This window comes from Patagioenas fasciata, chromosome 4 (genome assembly GCF_037038585.1).
Source record: "Patagioenas fasciata isolate bPatFas1 chromosome 4, bPatFas1.hap1, whole genome shotgun sequence".
NCBI lineage: Eukaryota > Metazoa > Chordata > Aves > Columbiformes > Columbidae > Patagioenas > Patagioenas fasciata.
In genome coordinates this window covers 63,243,877-63,270,779 of record NC_092523.1, presented here as the reverse complement: position 1 = coordinate 63,270,779, position 26,903 = coordinate 63,243,877, and the positions used below count along the sequence as shown (strand labels likewise).

Below are 26,903 nucleotides of genomic sequence, written 5' to 3'. Positions count from 1 at the left end.
TTGGGACTTTTGAAAATATGTTGACTCTAAATAAGCTTTCTACCATCCTTCTGGTTTTGCTACCTTCTAGTCACCTACTAACTGGTAATATGTTTTTACTTTCCTTGTCCTTTGAAATGCATTTCTTAAGAAAATCAGCAGATGCCAGTCCTATTAAAAAATTTAAAAAAAAAAAAAAACAAACAAGCCACACACACAAAAGAAAAAAAAAAAAAGGAAACACCACCACCAAAAAAACAATAAAGATGTCCCAATGCCTCAGGACCTTTTTTTGCAAAACATGTGGCGTGATCTCGTTTGCCTTTTCATTTCCTCAATAACAGTGTTTGTTAACTAAAAGTGTTTAAACGATGTCAGATTTGGTTTGAGATTTACCATGGACGGAAAGCTCATTCAGATCTGTGGTTAGTCTGACAGTGTTTGGAACAGGAAGTTAAAAGAGAACATAAGGTTGTTGCAGTTGTTTTCTCAACCAAAATGAAACTTAGCAGAACTTGCTTGTTGCTCATATCTTCGTGAATAACTTATTTAGAACACTGTGTTACTGGAAAAATATCCTCTGGGCTGACACATATCCACATGCCCCTGTAAAGCCAGAAGTTGACAAGGTCAAAATGAAAAGAGCCCTAGTGTGTTGTGCTTTTGTGTGGTTTTAGTTTTCTGTTGTTTTTGTTTGTTTGTTTTTTTGTTTATTTGTTTGGTTTTTTTGTGGTGGTTGTTGTTGTTTGGTTGGGTTTTGTTGTTTTGTTTTTGGGGTTTTTTGTTTGTTTGGGGTTTTTTGAACTTATTTTTAAAAGAGGAACATTTTTACTTTCATAAGTATTTTATTATCCAAATAACATTGGCACAAAAATACCACCCCATGCCTTTTTTTGGGAGGGTGATTTTTTTCTTTTTAATCCCTGTTCCTTGGATCAAATGACAATTCTGTGCCTTCTGATTAGAAAACTAGTCTTTTAGGTACATTTTGTGTCACAAGCTGATTTGAAAAGTTTGTACAGAATAATTTAGAGCCCTGCCAAATTCATGCCAACTATTTCATATTACAGGTAAACTGTAGACTGTATCTCATGAGATGCTCATCAAAACATTCTGACATGTAAGAACTTGTGCCAGTGAATTCTGGCCTTGCCACTCAACGGTTTCATTGTATTATGATTAATATATTGTTGCAAGATACAGATGAATGTAAAAATAAATTTAACAATAGGACTTTGAAATTTGGATGGAAGTTGCAATAAATATTATCATGAGAAATTATTACGACAGGGAGACTGTATTTCTTGCTGGTAAGATGGAACTGTAGTATTATGCAGCAGATAATATCTCTTACTTGGCCAACTAACAAACTTAAAAGACAGGACAGACTGCCAAGCATGCAAGCTTTTATTCAGGTAGGAGATAGAAATAGTGTTAATCAAAGCTAAGTTCAAGTAGTGAACAATTGCTTGAGTTTAACTTGATAATATTAAACAGAGCATCTGAGAAAAAACATTCATCTTTCCAGAGAGTCTGACATTTGAACTAAATGTTTGTTATAAGGAATGTTTTATTTTGTGTTCTTAGTTCCATTGGTTGGTTGTTTTTTTCCCTCTTCTTTCTTCTCTAATCATCGTCAAAGAACAGGGGAAAACATCCCAAGTAGTACTTCAGTCTCTTTGATATGGCCAGGACAGATACTCTTAAACAAGTTCTACCTTAGGTAACTAACCCCTGAGATATGCTACCACTCTCCATTGCTTTCAAAGGCTTTATTTTAAATTTGAGATAGTTTGCAAATATCTAGCAATATGAAAGAAAGAATTCCGAAGGGCAGAAGAATAATTTTTAAAAGTACTGTGTACTCAGAGGTAGTATTACCTATATTAGAGTTACCATTCTGAGCATGAAATAGCAGGAAAAGGCTTTGAGCTATACTCAGTAATACATGTCATCTTGTCCTTTGCCTTCAGTGATAGGAACTAATTAATCTTGCACCTTTTTCTGTTACTTCACTAGACAGAAATTATTCCTTTTTTTGACAAATTAACTTTTGAACATGTGCAAAGAAGCTAATTGGTATTCCAATCTTAGGCTATGTTATGCCAAATCTTCTGTATTGTTGCTGTAGTATTATAATCTTTGTGTGATCTCTGATCACTGTTTTCTTACTTAAACAACTATCTCTACTGTGACCACAAGCCAACTGTATATAAAAAAAAACTACCAAACAAAGCCATGGTTCTGTCAAAAGCTGAAATGTTCTCCCAAGTATTTTCATAGCTGGTCTTTCTTTCTTGATACTGCAGCGCTATCAGATTAATCATGGGGATAAGTTAGTCTGATGACCTTTGAACGGAAAAGGACATTCAATATGCAAGTGCAGCTACAACAAAAGATGTTGTGCACAACATTTTGATTGTAACAGCAAACCAACAGTCAATTACACGCTACATAGAGCTGTCATATTTTTGCATAACCTCAGCTTTCCTTACCGCTCACTCCCCAAGCCTGTATCTTACTTAGTATTTTGGGAAGGACTAGATCTTACTTCTCCTTTAATCCAATCTTCACGAGAGGCAGACCATTCACTCCTATATAATCAATTGCGTAATTACAAGCATTCATTACACATTCCCCATCAGAAAGATGAACAAGCCTGGTGGTGTTTATGAGTCTAGGCTGGTTTCCAGTAAAAGGTAAACTGACTGCACACAATGAGGTGGAATAGGATAGATGCACTAGCCTAAAGTATTTATAGGTGGCTTATTTATATCATCTGGATATTAAAAACAGATATATATAATAAGGGAGATAAAAAGTCAAAATGTAAGTTTAGCTAACCTAAAGTGCTGCTTTCTCTGCAGTGTGCTTTCGAACACCTTTTGACTCACAGAAATTAACTCAAACTATATTTCTATGCTAGGCAGAGGAAAATTGGATATTTGTAGGTAGCAAGAATACACTGTATCAGTTTCATTTATATTTGCTACTTACTGAGGATATATGCATACAAAGTCAGGTTTTGGTAGCAAGTTTGCCGTGACCATGAACAAAACCATCAAAGGAATTGATGAGATCTGTACTGAATCCACCACCATGTTCTGAACCAACTGAGGAAACAAACAAGATTTATTTTCTGGCAAATTGTCAGAAAACATTAAGGACACACTTCTGTTTAAAATAAAATTCATCTAGGCACAGTCACCAGTGTTTAATTAGAGAGCATGAATTATTGAATATGTGCTGCTGTTCTCTTAGAGCTTTAAAACTAGAGCCACGTAGATTCAAATCGTGGCATGACAAAAGGGCATGTTGCTCTGAATCATTTTCTAACATCCTTTTTCTCTTTTTGACTGCAACCTTTTCAGCAGTAAATTCAACTGAACATGCTAAAAGCAAAAATATTAAAGGTGAATCTCCTTGAATATGTGCAGGGAAAAAAAAATTCAAACAAACTAAAGCTAAAAAATAGACCTTCATCAAGTAGAGCTTTGCTATGGTTAGCCTAATTTTCAACAATTCCTTTGATTGCAACTGCAATGTCTGTCTGATCAAAGAAAGTAATTTCAGATTTTAATAAATGTGCCCCACTTGTCAGTAAAAGGTAGCTTCTATATACATGATTTGAGTAAGTTTTTCTTATCTAGTGACATCTGTCCTAGGAAATCTCTTGCCAAGAGAGGGCTTACTGAGCCCAGCCAGGCATTGCCTGAGGTAACTTTGACTTACAGCTCTCCAAATCCCTGGGAAGAGTAGTCTCCTCTGGCTGTGCATGTGAAATCTTTTATAACAGATCTCTGGGTTATTGTTTCATGGATTACGTGTTACAGCTATTAAACAGGAAAGAATTTCAAACAAGACAAGACAAAAAGTGTCAGTCTTGACAGGGTTTTAAGCTTTCTGCTCATATTTGTAAAGCAACCCTCTCAACCTATTTTAAATATCTCTTCCTTAATTAAAATAATCTTTTTGTTTAGATTAAGAGATACACAACTAGACGCTGTGACTGGTCTCTTCTTTTTTCTCCTGTTTCTAGACCGTTGCATGTTCAATTAATTCAATTTCTTTGGGGCTCCCAGGGCTTGTTTTCCAAACAGGTACAGCATCTCTAAATACTTCTGGATAGGCAATTTTTTTTCTGACCTATCTCCACAATAGGTTGCTCCTCATGATCATGCTATGAAAAGACCCATTGTAGTCATGACTCTGCCAGACATGAAGCAAGAAGTGAAGTCTTGTACTGCTGCAGTCAATAGCAAAACTCCGATGCAGTATCCAGGGCTTGGATTTGAATGTTTATGAGCAACATGAGATCTGTATGTAAGGTTCTTTAGTATGGTCTAGCTCTAACAGCTGGGAAATGCTACATCTCTGTGAGGTCAAGTTAATTTATTTTATTACAGCACGTTGCTCTTCTCTTTTTTTACAAGTCTATACTGCATTTAGTAGCATATAGAACCATTTTCTAATATGACTAAAATTAAAATTTTACAGTATGAAAAATACATGATACAGAAAATATCGTGGCATTGTAGAATGAACATTTTATAATGAACAGGCCCTCAGTGAAAAGAGAGACATTGCATCTCAACTAAACTACCCTTAGCAAAATCAATTGCAAAAGCATCTGGAAAGAAGTATGCACTCTATTAATTTTGAATTTTGATGAACTTGTTTTATGTATTCATTAAAATATCTTTTAGGCTAAGCAACATTTTAAAGACCAAAGAGAGAAGTAAATATTTTATTCAAAACAGTTGTATCTAACATCCCAAGTTTATTATTTGTACTATGGCTAAGTGATCTAATATTCATAAAGCTGCTCTGGCTTGTATGAAGGAAGCAATTTCACTTCACACAGGGAAACTTACTCTAAAAAGTAAAACTAAGCATTTTGTCAGAAAAATACCTTAAAATGCATATATCATCTGTAATAACAAGTATGAGTTCCTTTTCTACTTTCTTATGTATTTTTTTTCGATCACAGTTAAGCTGTGGATATTTGCCAGAATTTCACTGAGAAACTTCTTCTATACTTACCTCAAGCTAACCAGATCTGGCTGCAAACCTGTTTCAGGGTTGTGAAGCCTTTACTGGGAAATTTCTCTCTGAAGGTTTTCCTTCATTTTGTTTTAAAGACTTTACTAAGACCTACAATTTTTTTTTTTTTTTGCTGTATAGTTGGTAACAATCACCAATGTTTCTTCACAAAGAGCACCACTGTGGGAGTCTGCAATGTGTAATATGCAAGGAGTAAAAACAACATCCTTTGAAATATTCTGAATAAAGGCTTGATAAAGCATAACAAGAAGTGATACAGAACCGTTGGTGCTGTATCTATTTATCATCCACAGTATTTCTTTCTCCTGGATGCAATGAAAGTTAAATGAGTATTTTGCATAATTTTCTAATATCTTTCACAAGGCAGTTGAGTCACTGAGAACCTGTTATGTTACACAGTACCTAACAGGCTGTTGTACAGTTAATACTACAGTCAAATGCTGGTTGTTTCCTTCTAACTTTCAGGTAGAACAGGGAGAGATGTTCAAACCCTCACTGGAGAAACTGGATGAAAAGATGAAGATTATCATGAGGGTGGACTCTTTGGGAAACAGTAATTAGGGCTAAGCAGAAAGGCAAATCTAAACCTGCAGCTGATATTTTTTGAAGTTCTTTTGGATTATTGGTAGATTTTGTCCAGAAAGAGGAAACATCTGTTAACAAAAATATGTAAAAGAGAGTAATATGTCAGTGCCCAAGAAGCTATTATACCCCTTCTCTTTAGAAGGTGTTAAAAACCTTTTTCTCCTCTGATGCTGAAAATTCAGAAGTCAGAGCTAATTTAGGCTTTAGATACAGTTATCTTAAGTTATCCAAATACTGTCTTTATTGAGAAAACTATGGAGTGAGACTTTGCACCTGAGCCCTTTTCCACTCTTTCCCCTTGCCTCCTCACCTCATCCACTGCTTCATCGCCCTGCTCCTCCAAGTCTCCATCAGGACATGCCATTATATCTCAGTGCTAGTGCAGAACAACATAGGGCTGGGGGCATATGTTTGGAACTGCATAAATGCTCTGCGTTCCCATTAGGGACACTTTAAAGGGACTCAATGCTATTTTCCATGGCACACCACTGAATTTGATATGTAAGAGGAACAAAAGAGGAACTGACATTCTCACAGGCTTGATTTTGCAACATTTTAAACGCCTTTGAACTTCTTAGAGTGACTCATTCCTACATGACTTAGAGTTTTATAGTCTTTGTAAGACAAATTTTCAAGGTTTCTGTTTATAACTGTGTTATGTTTGTGCACACATTTATGCTGTATACGTACTTTCACGCACATTGTGTTGTGCATACACATGTGGCTTATATATGCTGTTCATACACAGAGATTTTGATACCTCAAAATGACCTGTGAATATTAATAATTGCATAACAGAAGAGGATATCCAGAGGAAAAAGAAGAGAAAGGGAAAGTTAATGCACAAGTACCAGATGGGAAAAAAGTAGATTGTGGATGAGGGTTTATTCATAAGTCAATGAGTACAACTTGAGGAAAGTATATGCTTGAATACTGATGGGAGGAAGCTGCAAGAATGCAGGTAAGAAACATATGGAGATGACAGGGGGTGGAGAGATAAGGTATCTGCAAGTGGAAGTTTGGGAGGGAGAGGGCACTGAATTCTTATTTACAATTTAATGGAGGGTGAAACAAAATATAGCTTGAAGGGAAGACAAGCAAAGAACTAGCAATGAGAAGGGTTTGTGGGATGAGCACAACTATGGATGAGGGACACAGGAAAAAATCATTACATACTCTCTAAGAATGGTGCCATTTGGTAATATGTGAATCATTTGTTTAAGTCTGCATTAGATAGTCATAGCTAACTCAAAGTTTTCATGCAATCAGCAACTAAAACTCTTATCAATACTAGTAGCCCATATCTACCAGGCAAAAATCAGGACTGACCATTTCCATGTGAAACATCTCTGTCTTTGCAAAGACAAAACAAAATGAAGGAGTGGCTATCTCTATTTCTGACCTCTGTCTAGTTTAACAAAAAAGCAGTGTCTATGTCAACCCAAATATTTGGGAATTTTATTTTTGTCGTGCATCATTTCTAAATACCTAAAAAGAATACCAGTTGTAAGAGCTTTGCCTGCCTTAAAATCAAATATGTTGTCTATTGGACAAGGGGTTCTAAGCCGCGTGACAGTCTAAACATGGAAATAGAATAGCACAACTCATGTGAAGTCTGGGAAAGACAGTGAGAGACAAGGAATAAGCAGACGTTTTAGCATCTTACTTTCCCACCGCCCACCAGATTAATAACTATGTTGTTACTTTACACTGCAGACAATGAGAACTGTGCACTGTAGACTTATGTCAAGTACTAGCTCAATTGCAAATGTCTATTTTACATAGTATGGTTCTGTCATTTAAAGAACACACACTAAAGCTATTTTAAATTTAATGCTCCAGTTCCCAATAATGCAGCAATTTCTTCAATAAAGAAATACTTTTTTTTTTTTTAATAGGGAACTATTGTTTTGAATTTGACTTAATTTCAAAGGACTTTTTCAGTCTTTTTTTTTTAATGTTACAGCTGATCAAATTAAATATTTTTTTTTATTCATAATGAAAGGGCACATTACATTTTTGCTATGGCAGATTAGGCGTTAACTTAATCAACATTTCAGAAACTAGAATTGTTTCACAACAAAAACTTTTAATATCATGTTTGTTCCCGTTTTATTTATAAAAAGTAATAGACATTTTTTTTTCTCAATGTTTTAGTTTCAGTGAAAATGCGTTTTCCACTTAAAGTTTTGAACATTGGTCCACATGGAATGATTTGCTCAGCCTCCTTTTATACCATGCTATGGTTCTAGGATAGCTTAGTGGTATAATGGATCAACGATGGTGCAGAAACTCACAAAACAATTTTTCCAGAATATCTAAAAGGCTGCTTTTTTGTGGGAAGAGGCGGCGGAATATATATCATAGAATGTTCTGAGTTGGAAGGGACCCACAAGGATCATCAAGTCCAACTCCTGTCCCTGCATATGGCAACTCCACAGTTCACACCATGTGTCTGAGGCTGTTGTCCAGTCTCTTCTTGAACACTGTTAGGCTTGGGGCTGTGACACCTCCTTGGGAAGCCTGTTCCAGTGCTCCACCACCCTCTGGGTGAAGAACTTTTTCCTAATGTCCAACCTAAACCTCCCCTGGCACATCCTCCTGCCATTCCCTCAGGTTCTGTCATTGGTCACTAAGGAAAAGAGTTCAGCACCTACTCTTCCTCCTCCCCTTGTGAGGAAGCTGTAGATCATGATGAGGTCTCCTCTCACTCTCCTCTTCTCCAGGCTGAACAGAACAAGTGACTTCAGCTACTGCTCATGTGGTTTCCTCTCCAAAGCCTTCACCAACTTTGTAGCCTTCTTCTGGACACTCTCCAGTAGCTTTACATCTTTTTTAGCCTGTGGCACTCAGAACTGCACACAGTGCTCCACGTGAGGCCACACCAGTGCAGAGCAGAGTGAGACAACCACCTCACTCACCTGGCTGGCAATGCTGTGCTTGATGCACCCCAGGACACGTTGGCCCTCTTGGCTGCCAGGGCACACTATTGGCTCATGTTCAACTTGCCATCAACCAGAAGCCCCAGATCCCTCTCTGCAGAGCTGCTTTCCAGCATCTCATCCCCCAGTCTGTATGTACAGCCATGGTTGCTGTGTCCCAGGTGCAAAACCTGGCACTTGCCCTTGTTGAACTTCATGCGGCTGGTGATTGACCAGTTCTCCAATTTGTCCAGATCCCTCTGCAGGGTGTCTCTGCTCTGGAGAGTGTTGGCATTGCCCCTCCAATTTTGTGTCATCAATGAACTTACTAAGCAATCCCTCAAGTCCTAAGTCTAAGACATTTATAAAGATATTGAAGACGGGCGCCAAAACGGGATCCCTGCAGAACCCCACTAGTGACTGGTTGCCAGCCTGACACAACCCCATTTACTAGAACCCTTCGAGCCTGGTCCGTCAACCAGTTGCTCACCCACTACATTGTGTGTTTACCCAGCTGTTTGCTGGACATCTTGTCCAGGAGAATACTGTGAGATACAGTATCAAAGGCTTTACTGCAATGCAAAAAGTTCACCTCAACAGGCTTCCCTTGGCCGACTAGGTGGGTAACCTTGTCATAGAACGAAATTAAGTTTGTAAAGCAAGACTTTCCCCTCATGAACCTATGCAGGATAAAAAGCTGGGTTTTTAAAAAACAAAACAAAATTTGTTCACTCTTTTTTTGTTGTTGTTCTTTTGAAAAGTAGAACCAGTTGATTAAGGGAATGGAGTATCTCCCTTATGAGGAAAGGCTGAGGGAGCTGGGGCTCCTTAGCTTGGAGGAGGGTGAGGGGCGAACTCATTAATGTTTACAGATATATAAAGGGTGAGTGTCACGAGGAGGGAGCCAGTCTCTTTTCGGTGGCAACCAATGACAGGACAAGGGGCAATGGGTTCAAACTGGAACACAAGAGGTTCCACTTAAATTTGAGAAGAAACTTCTTCTCAGTAAGGGTGACAGAGCACTGGAACAGGCTGCCCAGGGAGGTTGTGTAGTCTCCTAGTCTGGAGACATTCAAAACCCGCCTGGATGTCTTCCTGTGTAACCTCATCTAGGTGTTACTGCTCCCGCAGGGTGATTGGACTAGATGATCTTTCGAGGTCCCTTCCAATCCATAACATTCTGTGATTCAGTTCAACCTTCCATCAGGTTTAAGACACACCTAACTTTGCAGTTACAGTGATAAAGCTTTACCCCCAGAAGAGATTGCAAGACTTGCTCCCACTCACTATGTTGTTTATGAGCCTAGGGAGAAGGTTATCCCACATAGTCCACATGGTACAGTCCCTAAAATGAAGGTTTTAGACTACAGAACAAAATCTGACCATAAAGGAGGCACAGGTTTCCACATGACAACACTTCCAAATGATGCATCAAAATCTTTAGCAATGGGAAAGCATGAAGGGGGGTAAGTGACACAATTCCTTTCCATCTGGTGAAGCCGCTCCCTTGAGCCTACAGTGAGAGCGGGGCCTGGCTCTTCAGAAACACATCATCCTGTGTTTGGGGGCCTTCCAAATTAGTCCAGTAATTTATTGTCACTTAATAAGAAGAACTGAGAAACTTGCACCGGTCTGGTTGGAAAAAATATTGGCCTCCAGCTGGGGTGGGTGTTCTCAGCCTTCACCCAACTTGCAAGCAGGTACAAAAGGCACTCACAGCTGAAGCTGGGGAGCACAGAAAGGAGACCTTCAGCCTCTGATGAATTATACACCAGCGCCAGGCCCCAGGAACAGCAGATCAGCTCTCACTTTGAAGGATAAATCAAAGCTTTAATCGGGCCTGTCAGTAAAGCAGGTGTTTTGACTGCCTTTACGGTTCATTTTTATGCAAAAGAGTTGTGGGGATACAGAAATCATCAGGGATTGAAAATAAATGGCACTGACAGCACTGATCCCACCAGGCGAGGGGGCCAAAATCGGTCTGTCTTTTCAGATTATGAAATATACCTAACGGCAGGCTTTTTAAACCCCACTTACACAATGCACTGTCTGTGCACCCAGGACTTTCTTTTCTCTTCCCTTCCCGCCCCACCCCCTTTTTTTTGAATTTGATATGCCAGGGGCCCGTTTCTATTCTCTGGTGATAAACTACCCCAGCAGCCATAGCAGGTTCAGAATGTTAAAGAGCCACCACTCGCCTGAGCTGACAAAAGGATCTCGTTTTAAAGGGCTTAAAGGACACTGTTAGACACTATCCCCACCCCCCTTGTAGGATAACGTCTTTTTCTTCGTGGGTTTCATCGTTCAACAACAGCTACAAATAAAACATCATAAGAACATGTCGATGCAAATTTTCTAGCATGGGCCGGGTTGAGGAGGAGCATCATTAGGGGAGAGGCTCAGGCTCTTCTCTCTCTTGTAGGTATCCTTTTGTGGGCTGCAAGTGAGCACCCACGGCTACCCAGATTTTTACTTTAATATCAAGATTTAACTTAGCTTAATTTGTATGTCTCAATATTAATAGCAGGCATAACTTTTTAGCTTGTTTAAAGAAAAATTTGAACACACTGTAGTTGAATCATTCTGGCATCTTGTAATATTTAAATTATGGTTCAGGAGGGTTTTAATGTAGCACATGTTTCCAGAAAGAAAAAAACACATGAACGCCTTTTTCTTTCGTTCTTCTATAACTCAACACTTTCTACACTATATTCTGTACCATAATTTGAAATATTACTGCAGGGTATTGCTAGTAAATTTAATTTACCCTTTACAAGCCACAAAGCAGAAAACAAAAGGGAAAAAGAGAAAAAAAAGAAAAAAAAAAAAGGCAAGTGCTTCCCTTCCTGTACTTTTGCACAAAATTATTCATGTCTAGTGCCTCACCATTCACAAATGACAGTTTTTCACAAGCTTTACTACGGAATTTCTTCTTTTGTCTTCCCATATAAATTAAAAAGTATATTAAATGAGCAACATCTTGCTGGCAGATCCTTAGGACAGATTGCCTGAGGATACCTTTTTAAAAACTTCTCATAGGCTACATGAAAGATAAGAAATTCATTACGCTTGATTGTGGTCATCCACACTGCTCTATCTAGACAGAAAACTTTACGTCTTTGTAAAAAAATAAATAAATAAAAACCATGCATTTTATGACTTAGTTGCATAGGAAACAACCTCACTGTCCCTTTTTTCAAGGTAGGTTGATGCCCTTAGTCTCTATAAGTGCTTATGCAGCTTTGGTTTTTTGACCTACTAAACTTTTTGCAACAGAAATTTAATGTACATAAAGTCACCATACCTTCAGAAAAAATAAACAAACAAACAAACACACACAAAAAAACCCCCAACCAAACAAAAAAAAAAACAACAAACATAAAAAACCCACCCACGCTTATGGACTTCTTGCAAGCAATGTAGGTTCTGGTTTTCCGAACATATTTTTATCTTTACCCGTATAGTAATTGCATTTAAAATAGTATTATTACACTTCTAAAATACATAAGTATTTTCTGCTCAAGGACTGCATATTGCACATTAGCAGTGGCACTCATATCACTTTTCTACCAAACTTAATTTCAGTATAATTTCTCATGCCAGTGAAGTTATTTCATGCCAATAAGAATTCCATACTTGTTTGCTGTATTGAGCCTTGAAACCTCAATTTTTTGAAACATTTTAGGGCCACAGTTTATGCAAGCATTGAAAAATTATGCATCTTCCAATAATTTGCTTGAAGAAGGATGATACAAGTCATTAATCATGGCAGATATATTTAGTACTGTGGACGTTAGCTGAAAATTCATTAACTTTTATCTCTGGAAGAATTGCTATGCTCAGTAATATTTTGGATGTTTAGATAATAAGGTAATTCTAACATTTTGATTAACAGTCTCTTTAGAAAAAAGTTTAACAAAATTTAACAAGAATTAAAAGTCCAATTTAAATTCACCAAGTCTTTGTTCCTGATTACCTGTTTAACATTCTTACTGTGAAGCCACTTGCTGTTAATCTAGGAATAATACAACAAACAGTAATTAATAAATACTAATCACACAACACTATTTACTTGCACTTATCTTCCACAGAGTTGCAATGATTTTTCTAACAAAGTGCAGTACTAGGATCTGGTTTATAGACCAACCTACAAGCATCTGTATTGTCCCGAGTAGAAGGGATTTTTTTTGCGTAAGAAAAGGTTTAAACCACTAAACCTTTCAATACGCAATATTAGCAAATGCTTTAGCTCAGAACAGGGCATACATAACTGGTGAGAGTAGAATCAAACATTTCTAGTTTTTAATTTCAGGCCATTTTTTTCTAATTAGTCTGCCATGGAAACTCAGATTTCTTCTTTCTGTTAGAACTTTATCTGACTCATGAGTAATTTTGGTATTGACCGTTTCTCATCTACCTCAAACATTAAAATGTCAAATCTTTTCATAATTTGTTGCCGCCAACTGTTTCAGATGCTATCTAACATGCAGGGATGAAGTCTGACTCACATGTAGCAAAATACCAACATACGGGCATGAATTAGGGTCAATTGAAGGTGAAAGTGTTACGAAGTTGTAAAAAGTATAAATCTTCAAACTTGATTTTCAATATTTCTAGAAATATGTATGGATGAGTATCAACTGTCATCATTCCTCGCTAGAGCTGTCTTTTGTTCTCACTACCCTTGGTCCAAAGACAATCTGGGTCCACAGATTTCCCTCCCAGTGGCACAATGTGGCAAGAGTTTATTTTTATCATGTGGCTGTATTGCTCCTTTCACAGTGGGATTTCAATCCACAGTGAGACATCTAGACACTGCTGAAATACAAAAAGTAACAAACAATAGTGCCTTAAGGCTAAAGTTCTAGTCCTCAGATATTCTTGGAATCACTCAAAACTGCAAATACTTAACAGCTCACGGAACACGAGGCTAAACCACAAAAAGAAAACAGTTTCAGATGGAAAGAGGAGGATGAGAGGGGCTGAAGAAAAGTTGCTTACTGAAGATAGGGTTTAGTTGATGGCTTTTTTCTTTTTCAGCCTCATAGACTAATTCTAATGTTTGTTGCTATTAGGATTGTGAATAGATTATAAATGTCGGGTTTGCCTTAAGCATATTTAAATGGACAGGCAACCTACTTTTAACAGGCTCTGTCTCAACTGATAGGCAGTACATAATGTAGTTGTCATGCCCCCACAGTGGTCATATCCCCTTTTAATGAAAACCAGACATGAGTGTACCTGTGTTAGTGTTTTTTACTTTGCTGAGGACTCAGGAGGATCTAAGCTGTCTGTATAGGCATACAAGCCCAGAAGCTTTCAGTTTAATGGTCATAGCAAACTTGCTGTATTTAGCACTGATTTGTGAAGATACAGGATGGAAATTATGATGAGTAGCATGTTCTCCCTAGGGCTTCTCATGCCTTTGGGACTGCTTTGTTTCTATTGCACCCTGCCTGGTAGCTCAAGCTTGTTAAAGACTTAGGTGTTTTGTAAGACCAGCTTTTCTATTCCTGTCTAAAAATGGACAGAATTTTAGCAAAAATAATTTTAAATTACTTTGTACATTGTAATTCACATTCCTTTAGTGTCATTTGATGTGATCTCTTTACATGCTGGTCGATATGGAAAGGGTAGCAGATAGTTTGCAGTTGTTTAGTTATGCTTAGACCGCAGTTTGAACACAGATTAAACTTGCACAAGTGCGTAAAACTGTTATGGTGAATGTCAATAACTCACTAACACCTTCAAATGGTCACAACTGCACCTCCTCCCACCAAGCAGTCACAACACCTTGCTCAAACAGAAGCTATAATAAACTGCAATTGAGTCATCACTACCAGAATAATTGCCTGAAGTTCTTTCATATGTTCCTGAAGGTTGCTCATCCAAGTACAGGTCTAACCCAAATGGTTTAAAGGTCTGGCATTAACATTTCAACGCAAGTTAACACTGATCTTGGGCATATTACTCACGTTACTGTTACCAAGGTCAGTGAGTTAGCCTTTGCTTTGTGACTGACATGCTAAAACTCAGTTGAATTTTAAGCTTCTCAGTATAACAGGTTCTGGCCTGAGTGAAAAAATTCATTTGAAGATTATTTTGAACAGTTATTCCTATCTTCAATTATAATGTTGAAATTTTGTGCCCACTGACAAGACTGGTACTACTTGCATTACACAAGAACATAACTAAAAATATTTTAGTAGTTCAATAACTTGAGTAACTGAATAACTTAAACTGCCACTATTAGGATTAGAAAGGATATCAACAAGAGAACAGTATTTTAAATAATTTAATTAGTAATTATTATTATTTGTACCTTAATTTTCTTTCGTTTATATTCACACTTGTCTACAGAATACCGGACCTTTACTTTAAAACAAACAAAGAAAGAAAAATCCACCAAAAAACAGAGAATGCAATTCAAGTGTTTATGTTTTCTTTCGTATAATATAACAACTGTCAAAACTGTTAAAATTATTCCTCTTGAACTATATATAATTAAATAGTAGAAGTTACTGCCATAAGCATACTGCCATTATGTTAGAAAGTGTCAAGGTCTGATTGCGAGGTAACAACAAAACAGTGGCAGACATATTGTTAACCACATCTCCCCCACTTCTCCCCCTTTAGCCCCTTTCTCTCCCCCTTCCCACTAAGGACAGGTAATTGAGAGAGAAAGAAGGAGAGAGAGAAGAGAGTTGGAAAAATTAAAAATGTTTTACTAACGCTACCAATAAAAATAGAGAAAATAATATAAAATATACAAAACCAATCTTGAAAGTCCCAGCAACTGCTCCAGCAGATGTACGACCGGTCCCAAACTGGACTCTGAAGCCAACCAGAACTGGATTCAATCTGTCACTAGGCCTCAGTTCACAGAGACAACTCGCAAGATCCTCTCCCAATGTTGGTCATAAGGAAAAGGGACAAGATCTTTGCGATCTCCCACTTTTATATGAAGTATCACGTGAATGGGATGTAATACTTAGTTGGTCAGGTTTTGGTCACCTGTTTCTTGTTGCCCATCTCGTGATATGGGCACCCATCCCTATCATGACCTCGCATTCCATTGCTATGTCTACCAAAACATGTTTCTGGCTTTTCAGGAAAATTGAGCTAATATGAAAGCTTTAGCTGACAGGCAAATTCACTAAAAAAGAAACCTGTTTTTAACAAAACCAGGACAGAAAGCTAGAAGCATTTTTTTTTAATGTGAAAAATACAAAAATAATGGACAGCCAACACAATATTTTTTAAAAGCATTACATAGGAAAGTATCACTTATATTACAGTGGAACAGAGAATAATATAATATATTTAATTACGAAATTAGGTTGCATTTTATTTGCTAGAAAAAATGAAGTATTTCTGGGGTATTGTCCTGGTTTTGTTAAAAACAAGTTTCTCTTTTAGTGAATTTGCCTGTCAGCTAAAGCCTTCATGTTAGCTGCATTTTCCTGGAGAACCCAACACATGTTTTGGTTAAACCAAGCAATGGAATGCAAACTTATTGATAAGCACGGATGGACATCTCGCGAGAGGGGCAATGAGAAACTGATGATCGAGAGACTGACCAACGGTGTATAACATTCCATTCACGTGAATACTTCATATAAAAGTGGGAGATCACGAGGATCTCGGCCTTTTCCCCTTTTGCCCTTTTTTCCCTTTTTCCTCATGGCTGACATTAGGAGAGGACCTTGCTGGTCGTCCCTGCGAACTGAGGCCTAGTGAGAGACTGAATCCAGCTCCGGTTGGCTACAGAGTCTAATCCAGAACTTTGGGTGCTGGCTCTGCAGTTGCTGAGACTTTCAAGATCGGTTTTGTATATTTTGTATTATTTTCTCTATTCTTATTAGTAGCATTAGTAAAACATCTTTAACTTTTCCAACTCTCTTCTCTCTGTCCTTCTTTCCCTCCCGATTGCCTGTCCTGAGTGGGAAGGGGGGAGAGGGAGGGGCAAAAGGGGGAAGTGGGGGGGAGAGGAGGTTAACAATACATCTGCCAGGGTTTGATTGTCACCCCGCAATCCTAACCCTCGACAGGTATATATTAAGAGTCATCAAAAATTAAGCAATCAAGAAATAAAAATCCTTAGTTATCCCATTTTAACTTCATATTTTGTTTAGAAATATGAAAATATACTTGTAAATTTGTAGTTTTAAAATGGAACAGTAACAAATGTAAAGCCTAACCTCTTATTTGCTACTTGTAAAATAAAAGATTATTTTTTTTAAATTCAAAACAGTTTTGAAATTGTGAAGAATTTTTTTTTCACTGGAAGAAATCTATCTGTATATCACTGAATTTTATTATATACTCTTCTGTTTCTGAACATAAAAACTAATTGACAAAAATTTATATGTAGGCAACTTAATTGTCTGTCACTTTTTATTCTCAGCTCTATCAGAACACATTCTCAGTAAGAGAAACTTTCGGTGTGTCACTGTCTATGAAGCCATGCATTAAAAATAAAAGATACTATCCATATTTTTGCCAGTTTGCTAATTTCTGTTAATGTTGCATTTACTTAAAATATTATTCAATTCATATGACTGTATCAGCCCTTCTAGCAGTACAATACCATTCTCACTAGTGTGATTCATATCTATGTATTTCTCTGCCACAGAGTCCACCTTGTTTTCATGTTTTTGCCTTTTTATCTGTTTCTGTGTAATAAGCCAGTTGGTGATCTTTTGGGAGAAAAATCAACAGGTACTTAAACCATTCATAATTTGGCAATAAATTATTAAATGAACATTTGGTGACTTACAGCTGAATATTCAGAGTCTTTAACTAAAATGAAACCACAAAACTAATTTAGTTGAATTTTTGGAGTTGACAATTGCAATTCCTGCTTACAGACTTATTCTCCTTATTTATCCTTCTTTCCCAAATGATAAAGGAGCACAGAAATATAAACAAATACAAATAAAAAGTGGTAGCTGATAAGCATTTATTTTATTGTCCTTTAATCGTGTGATTGTGAGAATACTTATGCCCATCCCCCATTTTCCCAAGACCTCTTCTCTCCTGTCCCCATTAGAAGGGTCCTAAGGTGGTCCCGGCTGGTATCAGAGTACAAGTAAAAATAATAATCCACAATATTAATTTTATTTTTCAGAACATTCTGATTTGGATACTAAACAGCTATTTCCATTAGGCTTTTGTATTACTTTTAATGACAGTTGTATTCTATGGGTAGAGAGTTGGGGTTTTTGTTGTTTTGTTTTGGTTTTGGTTTGCTTCTTTTATCTCCAAGAGGTAGGATTTATCTAGTCTGCACTATATCAAACGTGATATTCTTCCCCTTTCGCTGGTCACTGCTCAAAGGAAAAGCTAGTGGTTGTTACTCATCTTCTGTGGTTAAAAAGGTGACCATAAGCTTCCCTGGACTTCTCTATCAGACCATGAGCAGCAAGCTAATTCAGATGCCAACAACATAAACCTCTTTTGGGATCTCCCCAAGCTTCACACAGGAAAGGAGTAGAATACAAAATCTAGAGTAATGCACTGGGCTGTCCTTGCATTCAAAAGTATCTGAGATCAACAGTAAGCCTCCCCCAAAACACAACTATAGTTGGTTCATCAGTTTGGCCAGATATTGTAGATGATATAAAACTGCTCCACTATTATAACTTCAAAGGACATATCCTTTTTGACACCAAAAAGATCAGATCCACAATACCTCATAAGCTGGTGACTCTCAGATCTTGCAGACAACATATGTTAATAATTGCAAAAAAATTTCTTGTCCAGAGTCTCAGAGAAGGATAGACTGTCTTTGCTATTAGCAGATGACTCCAATACAGTTTGGTTTACTACTCCCCCACCACCTCATATTTCAAGATGCCGGAGTAATTATTTTACCAAAACAACAACGAAGTTCAATAATCTTTAAAGCTGATAACTAGTTAACTTCAGACTTTTCACATGCTAGGGTGAATAACTGGAATGTTTTCATGTATTTTTACGGCGGTTCCTTTGTCTTATTCAAGTGTACATACTGCCTGTTATTTACAGTAACTGTATGACTCTGACTGCTTGAGACTGCATTTTTAAAAGGCAGTTCAGCAAGCACCCTCAGCAAAAAAAGAGAGGGATTGTAATTATAACTGTGCTTTCTAAAAATTAAACAAAACAAAAACTCAGCCAGGTGGCTTCAGAGTCATCTGCCAACACATTTAAAAAATACAACATTAAAAAAAAAAAAAAAAAAACAAAACAATCAAACCCAGATAAATGAACAAAATTCCACAAGGAAGAAAAAAAGGAAAGAAAAGAAAACAGATTCTTTTCTGGCAGCCATAGTTACGCCTGTAATACGGCTCACAAAATTACTCAGTCTTGAATTGCTACCCACATGACCTGGCTTTGGTGGTAGTGGTTACAGGAATCCAACTTCAAAAACAGAATAAAAAAAGAGCACAGAGCTGAAAAGCAAACAGAGAGAGAGAGAGGCAGATCTCATTTAGTTTAAACTTCTGTTATTTTTAGCTGCCACATATTTAATGTGAGTCAAAGGGACTTCTCCCCTCTTACAAGGATACTTTGGTATCACTTTTATCAGTTTCTGACTAGCAGATCAAAAGAGCTTGAGTATAATGATTTTTATTATTTGCAAAATTTCCAAATTGCTGTCAAGAATCCTCTTTGGCACATGACCCACTGCCCATCAGAAGTGATCTCAGGCCTCAAAAACATACATCCAGCACAGAGAGGGCACAGCCCTGGAGAAGAACGGTCAAAGGGAAGGTTTTGGGGTATGAGCACAGAGGATAGATCTTAGAGCAAACCAGAGTATCACTGCAGTGTTTGTTCACTTCCTATGCCAATAAGTAAAGGGTTTTCCCATCTCTATGAGCACCCTACAAATTTTCCTTCCCCTCTCCCAGCATTTCACATGAGACTAATCTTCCTCTGGCTAAAAGTGGCTGGGTGGGGCTCTCTCCAGAGTTTATTCATGTCATTTCTGAATATAGTCAGAGAGGACATGAGAGTGTGACATGAGATGTACTTTCCATATCTTTCCTTCTCTGCCAGCACTGGGAAATGGTCTGCATAACCTAATAAGTATTTTCTGTCTCTAATTTCCATCCTGTTATGCTTTGCAAGAACTGCATGAGCTGTGTACACAGAGCTTCTTGCCAGTCTCTGAGCTAAATATTCTGCTCTTTCACTTAGGGCCCCCGTTTCTGCCATTTCCTCCTCTTTTTTTTTTTTTTTTTTTTTACCTCTATCATTCATGTTATTGTCTTTTGCAGTTCTGCAATTCCTATAAATCCCTGTTTTTCACAAGACTTTCTTGAAAGAATACCTGAAATCCTAAAACAAACTGAAAGCCTACATTTCAGTTTAAATGTGCAACTCTGTTACTCAGCACTTCAGTCCCCAATAGCCTCCAGCTAAATAAACACAGTGCTATGAGAAGACAAAAACTACTGTAACACAGAGTAGTGCAGGAGATACTGTGGGGATAGTCCACTTCCTTCTCCCTATTATTTCCACAGCCTCCAACCAATTTATTTTAATCATGGTTGCTAAGGCTCCATGATGCACATTAGATATCTTCTGTGAAGGGTTGTGCTCTGTTCTCAAACTGACCAAAATGATCTGAAGCACTTCTCTTGGAGAACCAGCTGCTGATACTCCAGTCTTTTCTCTTAATTATGTTTGATGTTGAGTCACTTGAAAAACAAACTCAGATATGGAAGCAGGATGAAGAAATGCATTTTCTGTTTGTAATGTTTTGGAGATCGGATTTCATGTTCCGTAAACCAGGTATCATTTTCTTTGTTAATGTCCTTCTTGAATTAGATCCAGGATGTTTCCTCCTCATTGTCTCATCCTTTGCTTTTGCAGTTACAGATGGGAGAGGGGTCTTTTAACATGTCAGTTTTCTGGATTAGAGAACCAGATAACTTTTTACAAATCACATCTCATTAGAGAACAGAGAAAATAAGGGAACTAAACCCAGATATTAAGAGTATGCTCATTGTTTTAAATTACAAAGCATTTTCACTACCCAGCAGAAAATTTAATTATTGTGTCAACAAACTAGTTAAGAGACAGCCTTCCAGCATTAAACTCTGCTAGATATCAAGGTGTTATTTTCTTTAGCTTTTAGTAGGACCTGCCCTATTTCAGAAAAGACTTTTTAAAAAGGAGATATTTGTCCACCCTGTAGTTCTGACTGCTTGGATATATTGTACTTGGCAAGCTTTTGCTGGAAAATTCCAGTCTGGCAGTATCAAATTACTTTATTAATACAAGTAAGTTTGAGGAAAAAAAAAAAAAAGTAGTTGTCATTTTCCAGAATGATGCTAGAGAACATCTGCCACACTTTCCATTACCAGTGACATTGCTTAACCTGAACTACCTTTCTGCAAATTTTGTGCCTTTGTAAAACAGTGGCTTGCATCAATATAACAGCAGAAACAACTGTTGGAAGCACTTCTCACTCTGTTCTAAGTATGGTTTGGAGCAGAAGTCTGTTCATACATTAATATATGCTTTTGGTTTTCTGTTGTTCTTTGGCCTTGCCTAAGCCTGTATTTGTTTTCTTGCCTGTAAACACTGGAGTAACTCTTAAAAACTCTCTAGAATGCTGTGATTTGTATTCAGTATTTGTGAAATGAATGATATTTCAAATATTGTTGTTTTCTCTCCAGTTTGGCTGTTTACCCACCTGTCACTGGAAGAGTCTGTATTTTTCATCTGTGCTATGGTTCAACTCCTTGAGCTATCTATCTAAGCCCTTCTGAAAGGGCAAGTAAGAAAAGTGCTTATCTTCTGGTGTAGGGTCATCATGATCTAAGAACCTGTTATGTTTTCTGATGTATATGACTTTGGCTGATTAGAGGTGTCTTTTTACAAAACAGCTTTTGTCAATGGTCTGATTTTGTTGTTTTGTTTTAAATCAGGGCACTTTTCTCCATACATTCCTATGTTTAAATAACCACTGTATTCTCTAATTGAATGCCTTCAAAGTAATTGGACTTGGAAAAATATATATGCTTCTGTAAAGTTAAGAAAACATCCACATCAGCTCTGAGCATTGATATTCACTTTATGAAAACCTTTTTAAACACTTTCATATTCAGTCATAGTTAGTTTGTCCTCAAGCCAATTTCATTCACCTGAGACATAAGTCTTCTGATTTCATTTTTTATATTTTAACATATTCTACATTGATCTCCTCAAAATGTAATGAAAAACAAAGAAAAAAAACAAACACACACCAAGAAAACACATCAAAAATAATTTAGAGAATAGTCTTCTTGGCTGAACGGATTGAACCTAAGTATTTTGCTGAATTTCATGTTGCGTTATAAAACATATTTGAGTCCCAGCAATATATATTCTAGGTTATTTGCCCAGTAGATTAAACAACCATAAATATTGAGCGATTCAACAGAGCAAACAGCACTGGTTGAATAGCATGTTAATAGATACTGGAGCTGTAGGAGACATCAGAAAATTCTGCCTAAGTAAGCTTACTAAATGCTACTTTTCTAGATACTTAATAAAGTACTAAGTTACTTATTTTACTAAGGGCTCACGTGAGAGTTTTCCAATGTGATTAAAAGCCCTCACGAGTCACAGAATAATTTACTAAATGTAAGGAGAATAAAGGGCAGGGCAAGAAGCCCTTCCAGGTAGTCAGGACCAGACAGTCATCCCCAGGTAGGCTGGAATAAGAGGAAAATCAAGTCCTAATGTGCTACAACTGGAATATCTTTCTCATCAATAATCTCTTTTGAAATTCTAAAATGTTAGGTAAGAAAGAAAGGATCATTATGTTGTCTCCAACACCCCTTACAAAAAATGTTCACGTTTTATGGACTTAGACACTTCACCACACTGTCCTTTATTTCTACTTTCAGGTATTGTTCCTTCAAACAATGCTTCATGGAACGATACCATTAAACTGCATAATGCTACTAAACACACAACATTGCTGCTAATACTCTTTAGAAGTAATCTATCATACCTTATTTAATTTAACTGGCCTCGTACAATGAGTCCCAGGCTCGACATTTAACTAAATTGCCCAAAGACACTCTTCCAACCATATGGAACATACAGTAAGTAATTCTTCTTTAAATTGCCTGGGAACATACTGCAGCACAATTCTCAAGAGAAAACTAGAGCTGAAATATTTTCTCAGGCACCTTCCACCCGGGTGACATTCCTCTCTTGTTCCACACTTGCCTCCAGCATGACCGAATGGATGCTACCCTTTTGCACCCATGTTTGTTTGTGTTTGCCTCCTGTTGATATTTATGTGTGCTGTTTCCGATACGCTTGCAGCATCATCTTAATTCTGGCAGCGGTTTCTGTGTGTTCAGCTTCCAAGGGGAATAGAGAGAACACAAGCTGTCTCCAAATTGAAGGAATCAATTTTAATTTCTGAAGTCAGACAGGCTTTCACTTATTGCCTATTGACTCCACAGAGAGATAATAATAATAATGTTGCTGCTTTCAGTATAAAAGACCATTACCAAGGACAATGCACTCAACCAAGAAAGATACCAGATTTCCTCTTCCCCAGAGTGCCAGGGTAAAGGGGGTATGAATCTTTTTGGATACCAGTCCAAAAAGTCTGGAGAAAATGCAAAAGTGAGCACAAGCCTTTTCCAGACACCTACCTCCTCATCCCGCCAGCCCCAGTAGCCTTGTCCACAGCACAGTCACTGTCTGTTTGGTTGCCACCCACACAGCCAACAGTCCTTGGAACAAGACACCAAATTCATCCAGACTCCTCTTGCTAGTGCTGATGGACATCCAGGCTTTTCTGGCTTCAGCCAAGCTTTGAGCAGACCATGCTGGAACCTCTTGGCTCAATGAATCAGCTCCTGTATTAACAGAGTCTGCCACAGTTCTGATCAGCCTCAGTGTGATTGCACCCAGTAAGGCCATAGGCACCTAACAAGATTTACCAGTCAAAAATTACTAGGTCAAGTCAGCAGCTGACAATTGAAGTTGATAGGGATGATACAAGATTTGCCATTCAACTCCAGTTTCATTTTCAATGAAACACTACCTTGTTTTCTGTACTCTTACCACAACAGTCTTTCAGAAGTTCTTTTAAGTCATGGCAATGATTTTTTTTTAAAAAAAAAAAAACAAAACAAAAAAAACCCAACAACAACAAACAAAAAAACCACTAAATTTACTTGCAAAACAGGAATATGTTTCATATAGATTCCCGTTCTGTATTTGAATGCCTATATTTCTCAGAGTTAAAGCATCTAATAACCTCATAGCATGCACAGTCACTCACATGAACATGATCTAAATGACAGGGGGGAGTTCTGTTTGTTTTTTGCAGTTGGCTGTGAGTCTGCATGGTTACAAGTGGCTATGCTTCATATTTTAACTTTGGAAGTGTCATTCTAATTTAATTGCCAAATAATTATTTTGGCTCCTTTCTGACACCTTTTTAATATATGTTTTCTTTTGCCTAAATCTTGTATTTTAAGATTGCAGTTTGTGATGTGCATACATTTTCCAAAAAGCAGTATGAGGTATGAATCAAGTAATTTACTCTAATACATGTAAAAATGCAGACCTAGCTATGCTTACAGATCTTCACTATCACTCTGCACAGTTAACTTGAGCTGCTGCATATTCTCTGTGAAGGTTTTGTTGTAGACTTTTGTAAATTATGTTGAAGAAAATTGTATTGAATTATACATGTACTCTTGCTGTCCACCCACACTGACAGAAAGCCACTGAGTTTTCAGTTGTTTGCAAATGTTTTCAGTGATAAATCTCTTGCTATTTCCCATATGAAGTTACACACACAAACACGTGCAGCACATACTTTGCTGTTTTAAGTGCTACAGTAAGTAAGAACCATCAGAGACACCTGAATTTTGGTTGCCCTACAACATATACATCTATGCTTCTGTTTTCGTTTCACAGATTTTTAAGACCATAAGGCGTGATTGTGATAGCAAAACTTGATTCCTTAAAATAATGCAAGTGCCATTCACCTATTGCATCACTGAAACTGTAATTTCCCAATTCTATTGTCTTTCTAAAAGATTTAAAAGTTTAAATTATAGCACTCTCCATAGTATCAGGTCAGACATGTCATAACAACAACAAAATCTAAAGCTGAGGATGTATAAGGATTTTAATATCACCTACCGATATTTTGAAAAGTTGATAAATAGATCACTTTACCACAAGCATTTTTCTAGTCAACATGTTCTTTTTAATTAGGTGACCTAATTCTCATAATAATTTAAGAAAGCCAGATGGGTCAAAATAAGTCCAGGTGGTCTCAAACCTGCCAATTAGCAAGCTTATGTTTTAATTTTATTTGAATAAAAAATGTCTATCATTCTTTGTCAGAGGTGCAGTAAGCTGCTATGGTTGTTTGTCATCATTTGTATAAAAGCCAACCAGGCTACCTGTCAATTTGCAAATACTGTGGATAATAGGCATCACTTGAAGCAGCACAGACCTGATTAACAAGAAAACTGGAATTTTTTTAACCTATTCCTTTCATTCTCTTCTTGCATAGTGCTATACTAACTTGCAAATGTTTGGGGTTTTTTTTCCCCACATACTCTCTAAGAAAAGGGCTGTACCTTCAGCTAATTAGACTACAAGTTCTTACAGTTTGCTTTTGCTACCTGTAAGCAGTCAACTCCTCTTACTCTAGGATTAAATGGAAGGAATCTGTCGTGATCCATCCATACATGGAAAACTGATTACCAGGCTCTCATGTTTCCCTTCCCATTTCAATCATGTTTTATAGCAATGCGCATGTAACAAACAAAACATGTAACAAATCTGTTTATGTGTAAAGAGAACAACCATTTTATTTCAAGACCAGCTGGAGCCTGTGGAAAGAAGACACAAACACAATCCTCTCTCATCTAGACTTTGCTTATTTTCCTTGTCTTAGCTATTTTTTCTGTATATAATAGTAATTGGATAGTCTGAATTTGCCTTCTGAGATCTAAATATAATCATTGCTGAAGTCTTATCTTTATAAAAGATAAAAACACTAACTCATGCCAAGTCATTATAGCCACAGCACCAAGTGTAAGAGGCTGTTTCATTTTCCATACACAGCAGAAATAAAACTTCCTTTTAAGGCATAATTCATGGTTGCTGTTTAACATTGCCATGGTGACCTTAGGACTCTGCCTTACCAGCTAGAAACTAATCTTGTCAGGCAGGTAAATATTAACATGCAAAGATATAATTTTGCACTGAATAATTTAGCACAAAAAAAAAAAAAAAAAAAAAACAAACCAAACCAAAATTTAGCACTGTCCATATTTGCTGTAAAAGTCTGCGGATTTGAAGTGTAGAATGCTCTCCTAGACCACAGAGGACAGGAGTAGCTTCCCTGTGCCTTTACTCCCTGCTGTTAGATTTCCGCATCTCTAAAAAAAAAAAAAAAAAAAGTCATTCTGTGTTTCAACGAGATGACCGGTATTAGTATCCAAACTAATGAGGAAAGGAACAAAACACTGAAAGAGTAATTTTCATTGAACAGACAGGATTCCTCTCACACTGATTTTCACAGCAATTTAAGACTAAATGCACAAAAGAACACATGCACCTTTTGATATAATGAACTCTATAGTATCTGTATGCTTTCTGTGCAATACACTAGAAGAACTTTGCACTTGACTCGGAATGTCACAGCTGAACCTGTCAGTAAGGAAAGCAAATGATGGTGGTCTGGATTAAAGCTCCAGTCTACTGAGAAAGACCACCCTCCACAGCCATATCACGACCATTTTAGGCTGTGGATTACTGGCAGAGCAGCCCTAAAGCACAGAGTTCAGAGTATGTCACCCAAAATGTTCTGCAGCTCGCCCTGCACTCCAGGCTCTCCCAGGTGCTTTCTCAGCAGCTTTCATACTGCAGCAGTTGTGTGCACACTGGTGAGCAAGGGCACAGGTCTGGAGCAACCGATGCCAATCAAAGCCCAGGCTGTGTTATACTCAGGAGCACCTCTGCAGCAGCACATGCATGATCATGAGCAAACTATTACTTTTCAGTCAGATCAACTCCTTGAACTGTTTCATGGTAAACTTGCTTGAGCAACAGGCAACAAAGTAGCAACAATGTCTAGGGGCTGCAGGAGGGAGAAGTTGGAAGGGTAATATAGTGAACTTGGGTTAAACATAAAAGTTTAAAGAAAACAAACCAAAACAAAACACCACCAGCACCATGATCAATCTTATCTTCAGAGCAAGAACCTATGACAATTCTTCCTTCCAAAATACAAGAATATGGAGGTATAGCAGATGTTTTTATCCTTATCAGCACTATGAAAAACCCCAGCTTCAAATCCCTCTCTCTTCCCAGGAA

The 26,903-nt window shown here is 37.4% G+C and overlaps 1 long non-coding RNA gene across 1 annotated transcript in view; it reads right to left on the bottom strand.

Annotated features, from left to right (window-relative positions):
* LOC139827833 (uncharacterized) overlaps nt 1-23,413 on the bottom strand; it is a 97,417-nt gene extending 74,004 nt beyond the window's left edge. Inside the window, exon 1 of the long non-coding RNA XR_011738885.1 lies at nt 23,207-23,413. This is a non-coding gene — a long non-coding RNA (uncharacterized lncRNA). The remainder of the gene's footprint in view (nt 1-23,206) is intronic.
* Between the last annotated feature and the right edge of the window lie 3,490 nt (nt 23,414-26,903).